Source organism: Schistocerca piceifrons, chromosome 1 (genome assembly GCF_021461385.2).
Source record: "Schistocerca piceifrons isolate TAMUIC-IGC-003096 chromosome 1, iqSchPice1.1, whole genome shotgun sequence".
Taxonomy (NCBI): Eukaryota; Metazoa; Arthropoda; class Insecta; order Orthoptera; family Acrididae; genus Schistocerca; species Schistocerca piceifrons.
In genome coordinates, this window is record NC_060138.1 from 694,853,003 (window position 1) to 694,870,518 (window position 17,516).

Below are 17,516 nucleotides of genomic sequence, written 5' to 3' on the forward strand. Positions count from 1 at the left end.
TCGTAACGCGGCTGTTATACCATCCCTTAGGACCTTGCTTGGAACGTACTTGTCTAAGGCATGCTAAACGATGATTTTGTACTTTCTCCATTTGTGCACCACATCTTCGTCCTTAGTACTGAATATCTGAGCTGAATATTCAGATACTCTGCAATTTGTATCCTGTCATTCTTCCCAAGCAATAATATTCTCTTACCTTTCTTAACATTCCTTTTGAAATACGTAGTTACTTTTGCTATTACAGCCTTATGATCACTGATACCTTCCTCTGCGTTAACTGAATCGATAAGTTCTTGTCTCTTTATTGCTGGGAGACCTAAAACGTTACGTTCACGGGAGGGTTCTCTAATTATCTGCTCGAAGCAATTTTCGGACAAGACTATCAGAATAATGCCACCAGTTTTGATGACACGACTCCCCCCTTCTATAGCTAGCAAACTGAAGTAACCCGTTATTACAAAGGCATGACCAGGAAAATTCTCTCTCAAGCGCGCTGCCACTGCAGCTCCGGACCTAAGGGGTCTATAAAAGCATCTGATTACTATTTTTGACTGACCTTTGATGCTTAACTTGAGCAAGATCAAATGAAGTTCGGCATTCGTGATGATAGAATTCATTACTGTAATAAATACTCTTATACACAAAAGAGCCAAAGAAACTGGTACACCTGCCTAATATCATGCGAGCCCCACGAGCACGCAGACGTGTAGCAACACGACGTGGCATTTGGTGCTCGAGTGAACTGACACCATGAATCCTGCAGGGCTATCCATAAATCCGAAAGAGCACGAGGGAGTGGAGATCTCTTCTGAACAGCACGTTGCAAGGCATCGCAGATATGCTCAATAATGTTCATGTCTGGAAAGTTTGGTGGCCAGCGGAGTGTTTAAACTCAGAAGAGTGTTCCTAGAGCCACTCTGTAGCAGTTTTGCACGTGTGGGGTGTCGCATTGTCCTGCTGGAATGGCCCAAATCCGTCGGAATGCACAGTGGATATGAATGGATGCAGGTGATCAGACAAGATGCTTACGTAGGTGTCACCTGTCAGATTCGTATCTAGACATATCAGGGGTCCCAAACCACTCCAACTGCACACGCCCCACACAATTACAGAGCCTCCACCAACTTGAACAGTCCTCTGCTGACATGTAGGGTCCACGGATTCATGAGGCTGTCTCTACACCCAAACACGTCCATCCGCTCGATGAAATTTGAAATGAGACTCGTCTTACCAAGTAACATGTTTCCAGTTATCACCTGTCCAATGCTGGTGCTGAGAGGCCCAGGCGAAGCGTTAAGCTTTGTATCTTGCAGTCATCAATGGTACACGAGAGGGCCTTCGGCTCCGAAAGCCCATGTCGATGATGTTTCGTTGAATGGTTCGCACGCTGAGACGTGTTGATGGCCCAGCATTGAAATCTGCAGTAATTTGAGGAAGTTTTGTACTTCTGTCACGTTGAAAGATTCTCTTTAGTCATCATTGGTCCCTTTCTTGCAGGGTCTTTTTCCGGCCGCAGCGATGTCGGAGATTTGATGTTTTACCGGATTCCTGGTCGTACGGGAAAATCTCCACTTCATCGCTGCCTCGGAGATGCTGTGTCCCATCTCTGGTGCGCCGACTATAACATCACGTTGAAACTCACTTAAATCTTGATAAGCTCCCATTGTAGCAGCAGTAACCGATCTAACAACTGCGCCAGAAACTTGTCTTATATAGGCGTTACCAACCGCAGCGCCGTATTCTGCCTGTTTACATGTCTCTGTATCTGAATACGCATGCCTATACTAGTTTCTTTGCCGCTTCAGTGTATAATGATTAGAGATTTAGGAACCAAATTTTAAATTGTAAGACATTTCGAGGGGACTGTCACCAAAATTTATTGGTTGATAGATCCAGAGGTTGTTGAGAGTTTCACAAGGAGCGTTAGGCAACGGTTGGTTACTAGGATGGAAAGGAATCAGTAGAAGACGAACGGGTAACTTTAAGAGATGAAATAGTGAAGGCAGCCGAGGATGAAATAGATAAAAAGGCAAGGCCTAGTGGGAATGCTTGGACAACACAAGAGATATTGAATTTAACTGTTGAAAGGAAGAAATTTAAAAATGCAGCAAATGGAGCAGGCGAAAGAGAATACAAAATTTTAAAAAAATGATATTCACAGGAAGTCCAGAATTCTAAGCAGGAGTGGCTAGAGGACAAATGTAATGATTTAGAAACATCTTTCGCTAAGGGAAAGATATGCCGCCTGCAGGAAAAGTAGAGAGGGCTTTGGCGAAAGGAGAAGCAGCTGTATGAATATCAAGAGCTCAAATGACAAAACTCTTCTATCTGGCGTGCAAGATATAAGAGACAGGCGAAATACGCTCATACTTCGAGGAGAATGTAGTAATTCCGATTTCAAAGAAATCAGTTGCTGACAGGTGTGAAAATTACCGAACTGTTAGTTTAATATATCATGGTTGTAAAATACTAACACGAATTTTTTACAGAACAATGGAAAAACTGGTAGAAGCCGTCCTCGGGGAAGATCATTTTGGATTACGGAGAGATGTAGGAACACTCGAGGTAAGACTGACGCTACGATTTTTCGTAGAAGATAGGTTAAGGAAAGGCCGACCTACATTCATAGCATTTGTGGACTTAGAGAAGGCTTTTGACTGTGTTGAGTGGAATACTTTTCGAAATTCTGAAGGTAGCAAGGGCTATTTACAACTTGTACAGAAACCAGATGGCAGTTATAAGAGTAGAGGGCCATGAAAGGACGGCAGTGGTTGAAATGGGAGTGAGACAGGTTTGCAGCCTATCCCCGACGTTATTCTGTTTGTACATTGAGCAAGCAGTGAAGGAAACCAAAGAAAAATTCGGAGTAGAAATTAAAGTGTAGGGAGAAGAAATTAAAAAAAAAAATTGAGATTTGCGGATGACATTGTACTTCTGTCAGAGATAGCAAAGGAGTTGGAAGAGCAATTGAACGGAACGAACAGTGCCTTGAAGGCAGGATATAAGATGAACATCAACAAAAGCAAAATAAGGGTAATGGAATTAATTCAGGTGATGCCGAGGGAATCAGATTAGGAAACTAGACACTTAAAGTAATAGATGCATTTTTCTATTGGGCAGTAAATTAACTGACGATGGCCGAAGTAGAGACTGGAAATGACAAGAAAAGCATTTCTGAAGAAGAGAAATTTGTTAATATCAGATATAGATGTAAATGTTGCGAAGTCTTTATGAAGGAATTTGTCTGGAATGTAGTCATGCACAAATCAGTGAGGAAGGCTAGGAGAGTGTTTATGCTAGATGGAGCAAATAAGCAGTAGTGGCTATCTCACTTACACTGTGAATTGACATCAGTTTCTTCCAGTCAGATGGACGTTGAGGAATTACGGGCAAAGTTTAATCTGATTGTAAATCTGTACAAGTGTATGCCTAATAAGTGGATAAACGATGGGAAAGACCCAACATGGTTTAATAACGAAATTTGGTAGATGCTAAGGAAGAGGCTGCTGCACTCTTGGTTCAAAAGAGAACGCACAAATGACGACGAGCAAAGGTTTGTAAAATTCGTCCGTCTGTGAAAAGATATATGCGCGAAGCATACAACAGGTATCACCGTCACACCTTAGAAAAAGATCTGGCAGAGAACCCTAGAAAATTCTGGCTCCACATAAAATTCCTAAGAGGGTCTAAGGCTTCCACTCAGTCCCTTGCTGAGCAGTCTGGAGTGGCTGTTGAAAAGACAGCAAAACGAAATCCGAAATTTTAAATTTCGCGTCCAAGAAATCGTTCACACAGGAGGATCGTACAAATATACCGTCATTTGACCATCGGGCAGACTTCCGTGTGGACGACATAGTAATAAGCATCCCTGGCGTAGAGAAACAACTGAGAGATTTGAAAGGAAATTAATCATCAGGTCCAGATGAAATCCCAGTTCGAGTTTACAAAGAGTACTCTACGACATTGGCTGCTCATCTAGCTTGCATTGATCGTGAATCTTTCGCCCAGCAGAAAGTCCCAAGCGACCGGACAAAAGCGCAGGTGACTCCAGTAAATAAGAAGGTAGAAGAACGGACCCGCAAAATTACAGACGAACATCCGTAACTTTGGTTTGCTGCAGAATCCTTGAATATATTCTCAGTTGGAGTTTATTAAACTTTCTTAAAACTGAGAAGCTTGTGCCCAAGAATCGTCGTGATTTTAGAAAGAATCGCTCGTATGAAACTCAGCTTGCCTTTTTCTCACATGATATACTGCGGACTATGGATGAAGGGCAAAAGGCAGAAGCCGTATTTCTAGATTTATGGAAGGCTGTTAACGAAGGTAAGAGCGTATGGAGTAAGTTCACAGATATGTGAGTAGCTCGAAGACTTCTTAAGTAATAGAACATAGTATGTTGCCTTCGACGGCGAGTGTTCATCAGAGACAAGGGTATCGTCAGGATTGCCCAGTGTGACAGGACCCCCTACTGTCCTCTATATACATAAATGATTTGACGGAGAGGTTGGGCGGCAATCTACCGTCGTTTGCTGATGAGGCTGTGGTGTACAGTAATGTGTCGAAGTTGAGTGACTGTAGGAAGATACAAGGCGACCTGGACAAAATTTCTAGTTGGTGTGATGAATGGCAGATAGCACTAACTATGGAAAAATGTAAGTTAATGAGAATGAGCAGGAAGAACAAACCTGTGATTTTTGGATACAGAATTTGTAGTGTCCAGCAAGACACCGTCAAGTTGTTTAAGTATCTGGACGTAACCTTACAAAACTATATGAAATGGAACGAGCGTGTGAGAACTGGTACGGAAGGCGAATGATCGACTTTCGTGAGTTGGCAGAATTTTAGGAAAGAATGGTTCACCTGCTAAGGAGACCACATGTAGGACTCTGGTGCCACCTATTCTTGAGTACTGCTCTAGTGTTTGGGATCGATTTTACAAAGACATCGGGATCGATTTTACGAAGAGATCGGGATCGATTTTACAAAGCGTGTTCTACGGCACTGGCTGCTTACCTATCCTGCATTTATCGTGTATCTTTCGCCCAGCAGAAAGTCGCAAGCGGCTGGAAAAAGGCGCAGGTGACTCCAGTAAATAGGGAGATAGAAGAACGGGCCCGAAAAATTACAGACCAATATCCCTAACTTTGGTTTGCTGCAGATTGCTGCAGAATCCTTGAATATATTCTCAGATGGAGTATAATAAACTTTTTTAAAACTGAGTAGCTACAAATTCTGTACTACAGAAGCTGCAATTTCGTAGAATACCAGGTCGGCTTGAAGGAAGACATCGAAGCAGTTCAGAGTCCGGCTGCTAGATTTGTGACTTGTAGGTTCGACCAACACGTAAGTGTTATGGAGATGCTTCGGGAACTCAAAGTGGAATGCCTGAAGAGAAGGCGACGTTCTTTTCAAGAAACACCATTGAGAAAATTTAGAGAACCGGCATCTTAAAGCTGACTGCCGAAGGATTCTACTGCCGCCGTCATACACTGCGCGTAGGAACCACGAAGATAAAACACGAGAAATTAGGGCTCATACGGAGGCATATAGATAGTCGTTTTTACCCTCGCTTGTTTTGCGATGGAACAGGAAACGAAATAACTGGCAGTAGTACAGGGTACCCTCCGCTCCGCACCTTACTGTGGCTTGCAGAGTATCTGTGTAGATGTATGGAAGTGAAACACGGACGGTAAACGGTTTCGACGAAAAGAGAATAGAAGCTTTCTAAGTGTGGTGCTGCAGACGTATGCTGAAGATTAGATGGGTCGATCACGTAACTAATGAGGAAGCACTGAACAGAGTTGGGTTGATAAGAAATTTGTGGCACAACTTGAACAAAAGAAAGGATCGGTTGATAGGACACATTCTGAAAATCAAGGGATCACCAGCGTATTAGTGGAGGCAAATCGTAGAATGGTAGGCGGAAGGGGGGGGGGGGGGGAGTGGGGTTGGGTTATAAACCTTAGAGGGAGACCGAGAGGTGATTACAGTAAGCAGATTCAGGAAGATGTTGGTTGCAGTAGTTATTCAGAGGTGAAAAGGCTCACACAGGATACAGTAGCGTAGACAACTGCTTCAAACTCCGCCATAGGCGATTAATTTGTCCTTACGATACGTATTTCAATATGAACTTAAGATTTCAAGATTTCGGTGTTATTCACTTGCGATTTCAACCAGCTTTCTGTTTCTAATTTTATCTGCGCATTGTACCATCCAATATGCAATACTAATTCTGGGATCTTTCCTTTGCTGCTGCTGCTGCTGCAATTTACTATCATATTATCCCTTTCTGTATCCGATTTGCGAAGAAGAGCATATTCTGGGAACTTTGTGGCTGATATAACTGAGATTATGGTAGGCAATTCATCTCCGACCTCAAGGGGGAGGGGTTCTCTAACAAAGAAAAAAGAAAGAAAGAAAGAAAGAATGAATGTGCACGCCACACGTACTCCGCTACCCTAGTAGTGTGTAATGCACCCCTGAGCTATTAAGGAAATCCCTACAATTCTCCACCTGATAGCAGAGGTCAAGAAATTCGCATCCGGTACCGTCGCATAGTCGTCTAGGTCTCTGGTTTAGGCATTCCAGACAGCGGCAAACCAGCGGATCGCTGTCGACCCTGGGCACAATGCTACAGATAGTCAGTTTAGCCTGCACCCCGCTTGCGGTGCTAATTGTCTTCACCAAAACAGTCATCCGCCGAAAGGGACCGAGGATGGCCTCAGAACCAAAGCGGCAGGCGCCATTCGCGCCGACAAGTGCCACTATTTACAGCCGGCTGCACCCGGTGTGCTCGATAGCCGCCGACAGAGCCTCTTCCACGTCTCGGATGATACCGCCTCCTGGCAAACATACCGAGTGGAAATTGGTATTCTCTCTCGCCCTGCATTCCGTTTCCGTGAGATGTTCCATCACCCACCTAACGTTGGAGTTTTGGCCCGATTGACGAAACACATAAAATCCACTTCATCTTTTCCCATCTCTTTTCAAAAGAGATCTCTATATCTATAAATCCACAGGCACCCAGGTTAAGGGCGGTTATCAGGTTACATAAGACAGGTCTTTCGGCGAGTCCGATCGTCAACACCAGAAATGGTGTTTTCTACCAGGCAGCAAAGTTATTAGCCCACTATATTAACAGGCATTTTGTAGACCCATCTAGTTTTTCGTTATGCAACCGTGCACATCTAATTTTCATTCCTAACGATGCCAAAATAGCATCTTTAGACATTAAAAAACGTATACTACGTACGAAGTCCAGAATATTACTGTTGAAAATCCGCGTACCCATAGCAATCTTTCGCCTGATGAAATTAATGGAATGCTGAAGTTGTCAGGAATTGTTCTGAATTATAATTATTTGTTGATTGTTTTTCATTCGAAAACAGGTACTAGCAATGGGTTCTCCTTCGTCTTACTGTCTGTGAACCATTTTTCTGTCTAGTTTTCAACACGGTTTTGTTCAGAAATACCCAGCATACGGTGTTGAAGTCCTTAGTGGGTTTCGTTACATTGATGACTTCCTCTTACTATATAAAGATCCCAATGGGCTTTGCGGTTCCCTGGTGGACCACTTGAATTCTCAGCAGTCTGGTATTAAGTTTGAAATCGAACACAATGTTAATGGCGCATTACCTTGATTTCTTAAACACATTAAGGAACAGTACTTTTGTTTTTGATATTTGCCGGAAACGGTCAACCACTGACACCGTGCTCCATCGTTATTCTCATCATCCCATGAAACATAAAAAGGCTGCCTCTAGTTCACTCCTCATCGGCCTCCATTAACTCCCCCTAACCGGGAGTACCAATACTGAGGTAGTGCTCCGGCAACAAAGTTAAACATTCTACAGTGACGGTATCAACAAACCGATATGTCGTTGGGAGAAATGAGTACTTCGCCAGGGTGTCTAGGACGGGAAACAAATATGTACATATGAAGAATAAAGGCGCAGAATGTTAACACATTTAATTTTACTTAAAAAGCTTTGAGTTTTCACGTAAAAATTTTGAGGCACTACTTTTCAGTACGTCTCCTACTACACTCATGCTCATAAATTAAGGATAATTGCGGAATGTGGTGCCACACAATGTGGCACTACACAAAACTGGCGCTAATGGCATAGGCACATAGGGAACACACACGACACAGATCTGTAAGTCCACGGTATTGGTGATAAGTTGAGAAAACCGTCCCGAAATACTTGTGCTACAAAACGCCACTGTTTCCTGTGCATATACCCCGACATCAATATGGGATATGATCACCATGCACACGTACGCAGGCATCACAACAGGTTGGCATACTCTGGATCAGGTGGTCGAGCAGCTGCTGGGGTATAGCCTCCCATTCTTGCACCAGTGCCTGTGGAGCTCCCGAAGTTTCGTAGGGGTTTGAAGACGTGCAGCGATACGTCGACCGAGAGCATCCCAGACGTGCTCGATGGGGTTTAGGTCTGGAGAACGGGCCACTGAAAAGGCGGACGTACTGGTGCAAAATGACGTCCCGATACACCTGACCTGTTACAGATCCTCTGTCAAAGACATGCAAAGATGTGCACCAATCATAATCCCACCTCACACCATCAAACGATGACCTCTATACGGGTCCCTTTCAAGGAAATTAAGGGGTTGATATCAAGCTCCTGGTTCACGCCAGATGAAAACCCAGCGGGAATCACTGTTCAGACTGTACCTGGACTCGTCTGTGAACATAACCAGGGACCACTATTCCAATGACCATGTACTGTGTGCTTGACACCAGGTTTTACGGGCTCTCCTGTGACAAGGGGTCAGTGGAATGCACCTTGCAGGTCTCCGGGCGAAAAACCATGTCTGTTCAGTCGTCTGTAGATTGTGTGTCTGGAGACAACTGTTCCAGTGGCTGCAGTAAGATCCCGAGCAAGGCTACCTGCAGTACACCGTGGCCGTCTGCGGGCACTGATGGTGAGATATCGGTCTTCTTGCGGTGTTGAATACTGTGGACGTCCTGCTGGAGTTGTTGCCATAATCTTGAGGTCACACTTTGTGGCACATGGAGGGCCCGTGCTACAACCTGCTGTGTTTGACCAGCCTCCAGTCGCCCTAGTATTCTTCTCCTCATAACATCATCAACATGTGTTCTTTGAGCCTTTTTCAACACACAGTCACCACTGGCCCGTCTGAAAACGTCTGCACACTTACTCGCTGCACCGTACTCTGACAAGCACCAACACACCTCTGCGTATGTGGACTGCTGCCAGCGTCATCTTGCGACGACTGCAGGTCAAATGCACCGCATGGTCATACCCCGAGGTGGTTTAAAGCCGCAAACCTCCCACCAGAGCGTTGTTTCACCATGTATCAGCATTATCCTTAATTTATGAGCATAAGTGTATGTCTATAGCCAGTCCTAAACCCGCGTAAAATGTGTAGACATATTTTTATAATTAAAACGGCGAAAAATCCACGGCTAAAATGCTTGCGGTCGGGAAGCACCACACTGACGTCACGGGCCACGAAATCCGCGACAGGAAGTGCAGGTAGAGCGCAGCGTTTCTATTCGCCGCGGCAATGGCAGGGGCAGCGTGGCGGACCCCTCGCCCGCCGCCTTTTATCCCCATGAAAGATCCTCGCCACTCAGATGTACCGCAGTCTGAGTGAATCTGGGGGCATCTCGGAGGGGCTGAAACGAGGAAAAGTCCCCACCCATATTCGGGCTCCCAATGGGCGGAGTTTAGTGCTCTACGCGCTAGATTATCACGACTACATCATTACACTGTAGTGCACATTACAAGTGGAGGAAGAACGAATTCATCTGCCCGTTTTCATGAAAATCGCTAGTAAGTGAACATTAAGGAAGATGTAGGGCTGATTGATGAGATTGTTCATTTTCTTATACTCGTACAAAATTTGGTTAAAAGGACATCCGCAATTGGGCATCGTGGAATCAGACAATAAACCGCCTCGTTTGTAAATAGTTTTATTGATTCAATCATGACCGATTGCGGGCGATTAAAAGTCCATTTTCAGGTGAACAAGAACCATGAGGTCCGCGACCACCGTACACTCGGCACAGCAGCCTGGTGTTACTGGTCTAGCGTTACTGAGTCGTGAACAGGGCTCCAAAACACCCTAGTTTCGTATCGGGCTGGACTGCTGGTTTTAACTGTCCCCTTACTGGATGTGTACTATGCAGAAAACGGGCGAAATGGTAGGAAACATGTGCACCAGATATTAGTATTTTTTGTGTGAAATCTTATGGGACTTAAATGCTAAGGTCATCAGTCCCTAAGCTTACACACTACTTAACCTAAATTATCCTAAGGAAAAACACACACACACACACACACACACACACACATGCCCGAGGGAGGACTCGAACCTCCGCTGGGACCAGCCGCACAGTCCATACTGCAGCTCCTCAGACCGCTCGGCTAATCCGGCGCGGCTATTAATTTCTTAATAAGTAATTGTGCGAGGAGCATCCCAAAGGTGCAGGAGGCCAACGCTGCACTCATGTTAAGAAGAAACAGAACACCTTGAACGAGTAGAGATAGGACGTTTACATTCACAGGGCATGTACATGAGTATGTTCTGCAGAAATGATCAGCATTTCAACCATGTCAGTCTGTGGATTCAAGGTCAGCATCGATATCGCGGCGCAACACCGCCTACCGCTTAAATGTGCCTGCGGCTCTCCTTGTCGCTATAAAGCGAAGGTAATGGACCAGTGTGACTTGAGCAGACGTGGAGGATACGTCGCAGACATATGCGCGAACCGTCAAATCAGTGGGTCTGAAAGAGGGCGCGTTACTGGCATGAGAGAATGTGATGCACCCATTGGGGATATTGCTGCTCGTGTGGGAAAAGTGTTTTTGCAGTGCAACGGGTGTGTACTGAATAGTTGACGGAAGGCTGTAAACGCGACGATATGGGTCAGATTGCATCACACATACCATCCCTCACGAATATTTACACCTCATCCGATTGGCATTGCAAAATATATCTGCTTCCTCCTCGGCTCTGGCTCAACTCTGGAACAGTGTAACATATGAGAGTCCGTCGCCGTTTGTTACGGCATCGGTTACATGTGCTACATGGCAATGGTGTATGCAACGACGTCACTGGGGACAGGAATGGCATCAGTTAGTTCAAAAATGGTTCAAATGGCTCTGAGCACTATGGGACTTAACATCTGTGGTCATCAGTCCCCTAGAACTTAGAACTACTTAAATCTAACTAACCTAAGGACATCACACACATCCATGCCCGAGGCAGGATTCGAACCTGCGACCGTAGCGGTCACGCGGTTCCGGACTGAGCTCCTAGAACCGCGAGACCACCGCGGCTGGCGCATCAGTTATTGTTTTCGGACGAATACAGGTCCTGTTTGTTTGAAAATGATGGCCTGATTTTGGTTTGCCACGGACAGGGGGAGTGACATCTCAGTGACTGTATTCGCAGAAGACATACATCACGAACTCAAGGCTTTAAGGTGCGGGGTGCTATCGGGTACAACCAAAAATCACAGGTTGTGCCTGTCCATGGCACTGTGACCAGCGTGACCTGCCTGTCCATGGCACTGTGACCAGCGTGACCTACATAATGACATCCTGCGACACGTAGCCATACCCTTTCTGCACAACACCCCAGACGCCGTTAGTCAGCAAGACAATGCACGATCACATGTTGCACGAATCCGTGCCTTCTTGGTGTCACAGAATGTCAGCCTTTTGCCCTGGCCCGCCAGATCAGCAGTCATGTCGCCAATCGAAAATGTTTGGGATGTTGTGAAACGTCAGGTGCAGCAGTGCAACCCAATGTCAACCACCACAGATGAAATTCGGAACAAGGCGGATGCAGCGTGGTAGGTGATACCTCAGGACGCTATTGGCGTCTTATAAGCGTCGATGCCATCACACATGGAACGAGTTATCAGGGTCAGTGGCGGTCTCTGTACCTACCAGGTAACAGGACACATGCTGACCGACGTGACTGAAATGCTAATCATTTCTGCAGAACATACTAATGTACATGCCCTGTGGATGTCCTATCTCCAGTCGTTCAAGGTGCTCTTCTTTTCTGAACATCAGTGTAGTTAATATTTTTTGACAGTGTGCGCTTAACGGGTTCTGCTACATATCCGGTGTGCTTTTGCTGTTGAAGATTGTCTCGATGTTAGCTTCCAGTACAGTATCCATAGCACTGTGATACACTATAATATCAAAGCGAGTGGGAACCAACGTTAAAAGAAACAGTTCACAATTGTCTGCGCTTCTGTCTTGCAGAGAAAAATACAGCCACTGAAAAATTGGTCTGGAGGCGCCGGGTATCGATCCCGGTACCTCTCACATGCTAAGCGAGCGCTCTACCATCTGAGCTACGCCCCCAGATACAGGCTGCCAAACTTTCTCTGTTGCGTTTGGAGCCAGTGCGTGACTCTGCTGGGGGCCTGGAGTAACGTGGTGGGGCTTTCGGCCAAAGAGCCGAACTGGAAACAGAGGGAGGTGTCCATTAGGGTAGCCCAGTACCTGAGGATATTTTGCGGGGATACGGCTCATCCTGGCGGGGAACTGCATCCGCGTGGAAGTTCCGGAATGATTGAAAACCGTGATCTGTTCCCGAAGCATTAAATCTGTTCTTCGAGTAAGCCATGCGGGTACGATTTGCAGCCTACTTCGCTACTGCCGTCTGCTAATCCTTCTCCCCTGCTCTTAAGAACTCGTCAGATTGCCTTCTTCGTACCTTCCGGCATGCATATTCGAGGAAACATTATATCGACACTGTCAAATACAGACATTGCACGAAAGTATTTCATGCCAAAGCGAAGATAATCTGACGTGAAAACTAAATAAGTCTTTCTCTGCGTGGGAATCACATAATTGTGCGAGCATTATGGGAAGCAAACACTGGGGAAAACCGATGTTTGGGTCTGTGCGTGAAGCGTGGGCGGATAGCCGAATGCCGGTACGGTAGCTCAGCGTGTTCATTCAGAGGGTTAGCTGCTCTCTGTAATTAAAAAAAAAAAAAAAAAAAAAACAGAGTAAATGATAAACGATGAACTTGAGGGGGTGTCGTGGGACGTCCGCCCCGCACAGGTGCAACGAACTATAACGAACAAAATGAGAAGAAAAAAGCAATTAAGGCGATCACTGGCAGAAAGCAGGAAATCCGGGCCAGAGTCCCTATCCGGCGCATATTTTCATTTGTTTCCAGTAAACTGTATAACTTTGGTGGTACAAGATTCGCAATTTGCGAGTACATTTCACCTTTGTGTCTCTGGAGCTGTTGCCGGACGTTTTCGAGAACACTTATTGCCTGTGTACGAACTTCTGTCGGTCTGCACGCGCTCATTGTAACGTAGGCAGCGGGGGCCGAGGGTGAAAATTGGGTCGCGAATGCTGAAAGGCTGAGAACGCTAACGTAAAAGAATGTGCGAAACTCGTTACATTTGCAAACCTTACAAGCAAGTAACGTATTCTACCTTACAGTAACGGCTCATTTAGTCACTATTGTCATATATTTTACGTGTACCAATTTTGCGAAGGAACTGTTTCCATTCGTTCTGAAGGTCAGTGAAATGCGTGACCGTTGGGAGTGATCATAAAACGCTAATACCTTACAGTTTTTGTTAAAAATGTGGCTGATTTAGGAAGAGGGCTCCACCGGGTGGTGCTACCAGTTAATATACATAGCGTTTTCATGACTGATAATCAACCCTTTGATGGCACGAAAAGATTGCAAGGCAGCTGCACCATGACGATTCGAAAGTAATTTAAAAGAAAGACATTTAATTCTGTTTCTGAACTATTTTTTTAATTACCAGGATACGAACCCGTGATCTTCTGCTTACCCTTCATCCCATGGTGGCCTTACCGTTTTTTTACCTCTCCTGGACAGGAAAGGGAAACTACAAAAACAGATCTACTTTCCACCATCACTCGAGCCCTAAGAAAAGTAGAACTGCAACTCTTCAGGCCTATGCCAAAACAAGTAACGTATTACTAATACGTTGGTAGGAAAGGAAGAAAGTGTGCGAAGAGGACACACAGGGGAGCAACGAAAATGAAAGGAGTTGTATAGGGACTTCTTTACGTATGTACCGAAATTCCGCGAGTCGCTCGCGCCTTCGGATCGTAGAACATTCAAACGTGCCTTCTCGAAATTTTTATGGTAATTCCCTTCGTAGTTCGTTGAGAGCATCATGTCGGCAAATAAACATCAGCATGCCATGGCTTGGACATTCCAACTCTAAGGCGGGTCATGAAAGGCGCTCCATAGAACATTTGAAAAGAACTCCTTGTATGTGGGATTGCGAACAAGTGCGCGGTGTCAGTCAGTAAGTCCAGTAACCCAGTTCCCATTCCTCGTCCGGACCAAAAAGTAAACTATCTGACAATATTTGTATCGTACTGGGATGTAGAAGTACATTTCTGTGTCTTAATGGCGTATTTAAATATCTTTCGTGTTTTATTTAAATTTTAAGGCCTTGAAGTTTAACTCTTTAATGCTCCCAGCAACAAGCAAACCCATACAAGTACGTTACGAACTAACACGAGGTGAATAAAAGCATACAGAATCTGTCCTGTCCAACGTAACGAAATCGGTGATTGTACTAATTATTTGTACATAACCTTATGCATTTTTTCTACTTCCATATGAAGCCACTCATTACCTATTGATTTATTGAATCAGTATACGTGCTCTATGTGCATAGTCTGTAGGCCGGTGCCGACTGTGAATGGTTTGTGTGGCTACTAGTATTCAACCTACTTGGTATATTTCGTGCAACGTCTCTATTTCTGTTTTCATTAGAATCCAAATGTGTGAACAGTCCTGCTGTATTTAACTTACGTTATAGTGTACTCCGCTAAGCAGATTCAGAAGGATGTAGGTTGCAGTGGGTACTGGGAGATGAAGAAGCTTGCACAGGATAGGGTAGCATGGAGAGCTGCATCAAACCAGTCTCAGGACTGAAGACCGCAACAACAACAACATAGTGTACTCAGCAGCAGAATTTGTAGAACCAACTCAAAGACGTGTCTCTGGCGCATCGGTTCGCAAATTGCATTCGCAAAACACTGGGAAGTGAATAAGTGCTCCGTGAAAAACTGTTGGTGCACATGTTGTCTTCTTCGTTATTCAACCTCTTTTTCCACAGATCCACGTACACAAGTTCTATGGATTAAATGCCGTCTTTAGCAACTGTAAGAAAAGTCTTATTTACACCACGCTCGTTTCACATTATTTTAAAGCATTTTCAGTGACCACTATAACAGTACGGTTTTTTTCCCTTACAATTTTGTTTGTTGTAGTCATTAACAGTTTGCATGCTTTACTTATTACTATAAACAACTTTTACTTTTTTCGTTATTCACGATTTTTTGTTTTTTCTTGTATTTTTCTTCGTCTTCCACGTGTATGTTAAGTTTATGCGCGCAGCTCTTTCACTGCACTTAATATATTCACATTTCTGTGTTGGGAGGTATCACACGCGAAATGGTGAAGGAACAGTGATATCTCCCAACACACAAGTGTCAATATATTAAGTGCAGCGAAAGTGCTGTGTGCAGAAAAACAACTCATCCACATGGAAGTCGAAGAAGAATGCAATAAACAAGCAAATCGTGAATAACGAAAAGAATAAAAACTGTTTATAGTAATATGTAATGCATGCGAGCTGTTAATGACCGCCGGCCGGGGTGGTCGAGCGGTTCTAGGCGCTACAGTCTGGAACCGCGCGACCGCTACGGTCGCAGGTTCGAATCCTGCCTCGGGGATGGCTGTGTGTGATTGTTCTTAGGTTATTTAGGTTTAAGTAATTCTAAGTTCTAGGGGACTGATGACCTCAGAAGTTTAGTCCCATAGTGCTCAGAGCCATTTGAACCATTTGTTAATGACCACAACAAACAAAATTGTAAGAGAAAAAACCATATCGTTACAGTGGCCATTGAAGACACTTTAAAATAAAGCGAAACGCATCTGGTCTAAATAAGACTTACTACAGTTGCCAAAGACGGTAGTTAACTTACACAGCTTTCACTAACAAGTTTATTCGATATTTTCGCGATACTAAATATTTTTAAAATTTTATTACGATTTCTGTGTTATCAATTATGATTAAAAATTTAAGTAATCACTCAATAAAACGAGTTTTTCTCATTTTTAAAAATTTTATTAATCTTCAAAATAAACACGGTGTTCCCTCGAAGTACTATGATTCTCAAAATTTTCTGTGAGAGGAGATAGTTGGAAACCCCAACTGTAGCATTTATCCCGTCACAGGGGACGCACTGTTAGCGCGATTTGGAAAGTTTGTCTTATGTTAACTTTTTGGTCGTACAGCCTTCCTGTCGCCACAGTGGTCAGTTATCGTGAGGGAGGGAAGTTCAAAAAAAAATGTTCAAATGTGTGTGAAATCTTATGGGACTTAACTGCTAAGGTCATCAGTCCCTAAGCTTACACACTACTCAACCTAGATTATCCTAAGGACAAACACACACACCCATGTCCGAGGGAGGACTCGAACCTCCGCCGGGACCAGCCGCACAGTCCATGACTGCAGCGCCTTAGACCGCTCGGCTAATCCCGCGCGGCGAGGGAGGGAAGTGGAGTGCTCCATCTGCCTGTGAATCACGTAAACTTTGTTCTATGTATTGTGGTGTTTTAAGTGACTATGTATGATATGTTCTGAAACGGAGTTTGGAGTCACCACAGCATGTGTGTTCAGAGCCTGAGAAACCGCTTAGCAACCAGTTTCATGCTGGTCGGTGTACCAGTGCAACGGTCGTTTACCAGCCACGCGAATTCGATCCTTGTGTGGTTCATCTCCCTGTCTCTCTCACAGAGGCCCATGAGCTACTTACACAGAAAATGCTATTGTCCAAATTCAGGGTGTTTCAGGAGGGGTAGTAAATATTTTAGAATGTGCAAAGTACAGACTAATTGGAAAAACATTTCATGTAACATGTGCCCAGTTTTTATTGGTTACAGAGATATAGGTCGTCGCAGGGATAAGTTTTCGTTTCGCCTATCGATACTTCATATGCTCTGGGCTCAGCTACCGATTGCCACTTTTATTTCGAAATTAATTATACACTACTGGCCATTAAAATTTCTACACCAAGAGGAAATGCAGATGATAAACGGGTATTCATTGGACAAATATATTATACTAGAACTGACATGTGATTACAATTTCACGCAATTTGGGTGCATAGATCCTGAGAAATCAGTACCCGTAATAACGGTCCTGATGCGCCTGGGTATTGAGTGAAACAGCTTGGATGGCGTGTACAGGTACAGCTGTCCATGCAGCTTCCACACGATACCACAGTTCATCAAGAGTAGTGACTGGCTTATTGTGACGAGCCAGTTGCTCGGCCAGCATTGACCTGACGTTTTCAATTGGTGAGAGATCTGGAGAATGTACTGGCCAGGGCAGCAGTCTGTATCCAGAAAGGCCCGTACAGGACCTGCAACATGCGGTAGTGCATTATCCTGCTGAAATGTAGGGGTTCGTAGGGATCGAATGA

General features: G+C 44.6%; 1 non-coding gene across 1 annotated transcript; it reads right to left on the reverse strand.

Moving 5' to 3' along the window:
• Positions 1-12,298: 12,298 nt before the first annotated feature.
• Positions 12,299-12,371, reverse strand: Trnaa-agc. The gene has a single exon. It is a non-coding gene; the product is annotated as a tRNA-Ala (tRNA).
• Between the last annotated feature and the right edge of the window lie 5,145 nt (positions 12,372-17,516).